The 2,512-nt window shown below is 37.9% G+C and overlaps 1 pseudogene across 1 annotated transcript; it reads right to left on the bottom strand.

Annotated features, from left to right (window-relative positions):
- Positions 1-348: 348 nt before the first annotated feature.
- On the bottom strand, positions 349-1,011 carry LOC108520833 (MAPK-interacting and spindle-stabilizing protein-like; annotated as a pseudogene). The gene has a single exon (XR_001883034.1). The product of XR_001883034.1 is annotated as an MAPK-interacting and spindle-stabilizing protein-like (transcript).
- Positions 1,012-2,512: the final 1,501 nt, after the last annotated feature.

Here is a 2,512-nt window from a genome sequence, read left to right as displayed (position 1 = left end):
GACAATAATTACTGACAGTTTAAAAATGTATATCCAAAATACAGTCTCAAGAGGACCAGGTGAATTTGTCCAACAGAGCAGTGCAAAATGTTGAGGCATCATTTCTTTGGATTATGATGGGTTATTCTCAAAGTTTATTTATTTAGAAGGGGAAAGTGATTATAGAAAAATACTTGAAATAATTTGTCAGTGAAGTTGCAGATTCTAACAATAATCCACATCTTAGATTTTTAAGTGTGTAGTTTCATAGTTTAAACAAATTCTGTTAAAGAGCTATTCAATATACTTTAACTTTCCATGAAAACCAAGTAAAAAAATCACATCTGAATGATTTACTTCTATGCTTTTATCTGATTGTATACATATGATGTACTACACATCCAAGTACAAGAGGCAGTTATCTTCTCTGAGAGGCACAAGATCTGTTCTTTCATGAATGCCCTCTAATAGTGAAACCAGCAATTTTTATATATGCATTCATGTGCATATATAAGTACTTCAAAAAGCAAAGCGTCATTTCTTCGTCCATTGTTAACTCAGTGGTAAGAATGGGGGCCACCAGGCATCAGTGGAGCACCAGAAGGTCCTGAAGGCACTTGGAAAGGATTACTGGGAGTACGATAGCATCCTGGTGTGGGATACTATTCTGTAGGGGCAGGATCCAGAAGGAGGAAAGGGTGCTGGTGGTTCTGGAGGTGGTCTGGTGGGAGGCACGGAGGGATACATTCCTGTTGATGCTGGTCCAAAAGGCACAGTGGAGGGTGTTGCACTTGGTGCGAGTCCAGATGGCACCGAAGGTGCAGCACTCGGATTATTCCAAGGGCTGGAGCCTGGTCAGCCTTGAGGAGGTTGGCCAGGTTTTGTATTGCTCACAGCAGAGGTTTTGGCAGGGGAGCGTTCAGGTAGTGCATCTGCCAAAGAAAATTCATCAGACATTTTCCCGGCAATATCCGAGACCGCAGTAGGATCTAGAAGGGGCGATGGGTCCGAGGGACTGGGCCCTGAAGAAGTGGGCGCAGCCTGACTGACTGCAGCGAGAGCAGTGGCTGCAACAGACCAGCAGCACGCAGCTCCTCCTCGATAGGTATACTTTCAACTCATGTTCCCAAAGGTATGTCCTTTTCTTCTCCTCTTCCTTTAGACTGCTGCTTGAAATATATATGATATATGATCATGACTGTGGGCCATTTTGAACTATTAGATAAAAACAACACTCTATAAATGGCAAAGTGACAAGAAGGTACTCTGTCCCAGGGTGACTAAATTGAGAAAGCAACTACACGATTTCAGGATTACCCATAACTAACCTATTATATGAGAAGAAAACTCTATTAAGTTGTTGGTTTGGGGTCTCATTAAATACAGTCTTACCAATATCCTAACTTATCTCTTGGAGGAATGATAGGAAGGCAATATTTGGCAAGGAATGATTCTTCCCTTTTCACACAATGCTTTAAGGATAAATATATTTCAGCCCCAAACTTTGGTGGATTATTTGCTTGTATAAGAAAGTCAAATCTAGTTTCAGATATTAAAGGCTAGATAAAAATCATTAGTTTTGAAGCTAATTACTTCCAATTTTCTTTTCTCCAAGTCCCATACACACACACTAACATATATTCATGGGCATACCCACATTTATCATGGGGTATCACCTGGCATTTAGGGAACCAATTGGACACTAAGTTAAATTTGCCAGTGACAACTGTGACTTGTAGTTTTTATTTCATATGTTTATACTGACTGAGAATGGTGTTGCTTTTACAACCTAATCTATGACTGCATTCTTGAAATTGGATTTTGTCTGAATTTTATAATATTTTATAAAAATTTAATATCTCACTACCTTATTGGAAGTAGTTTAAAATATTTTTGCAATGAACAATTCATAATTTCAAGGACACCAAAAGAAATATGGCTTTCATAGTGCATATTCACTTCAAAATTTGTAAAGTTATACATTCCTCAACACATTAAATGTTTCCTGCATGTATTTTCAAACATCCCCTACTTCTTCCCTCCTGTCTCCCAGGAAAACTTCTCTCTACCAAGGTTAATAGCTTCACCCACATCCTTGAGCATATCCTTGTCTGCCTTTACCTTATTTCCTTACTTGACTCACTTCTTACAGGTTCTTTCCTTCTATTTATATCTGTTTTTCTTTCTATCCTAAAAACAACAGGCAGGTAACAAGTTTTTTTCTGGACCTTGATATTTCCTCCACGTATTGCCCTGCTTTTTTCATTCATTTATTAGACAAAAACAATTATCATCACTGTTTTCACTTTCTCACTTCTCATTTACTCTCTTACACTTGACATCTAATTCCATCCCTACCATGTTACTAAATTGCTTCAAATCATCAATCACTTATATTTCCAAAGACATTTACTCAATCTTCACCCTCCTTAACTTTGAAGCAGTAATTACCTTGGTGACTTGAAGAAAATTTTTAAAATGTACTCTGTTTATCTCATAACTCTTTAGCCACTCTTTCTTTTTCTCCTTCATT

The sequence above is a fragment of the Rhinopithecus bieti genome, unplaced genomic scaffold (assembly GCF_001698545.2).
Source record: "Rhinopithecus bieti isolate Rb0 unplaced genomic scaffold, ASM169854v2 scaffold_53725, whole genome shotgun sequence".
NCBI lineage: Eukaryota > Metazoa > Chordata > Mammalia > Primates > Cercopithecidae > Rhinopithecus > Rhinopithecus bieti.
Note: the sequence above shows the minus strand (reverse complement) of the source record. Positions and strands in the feature narration are given on the sequence as shown.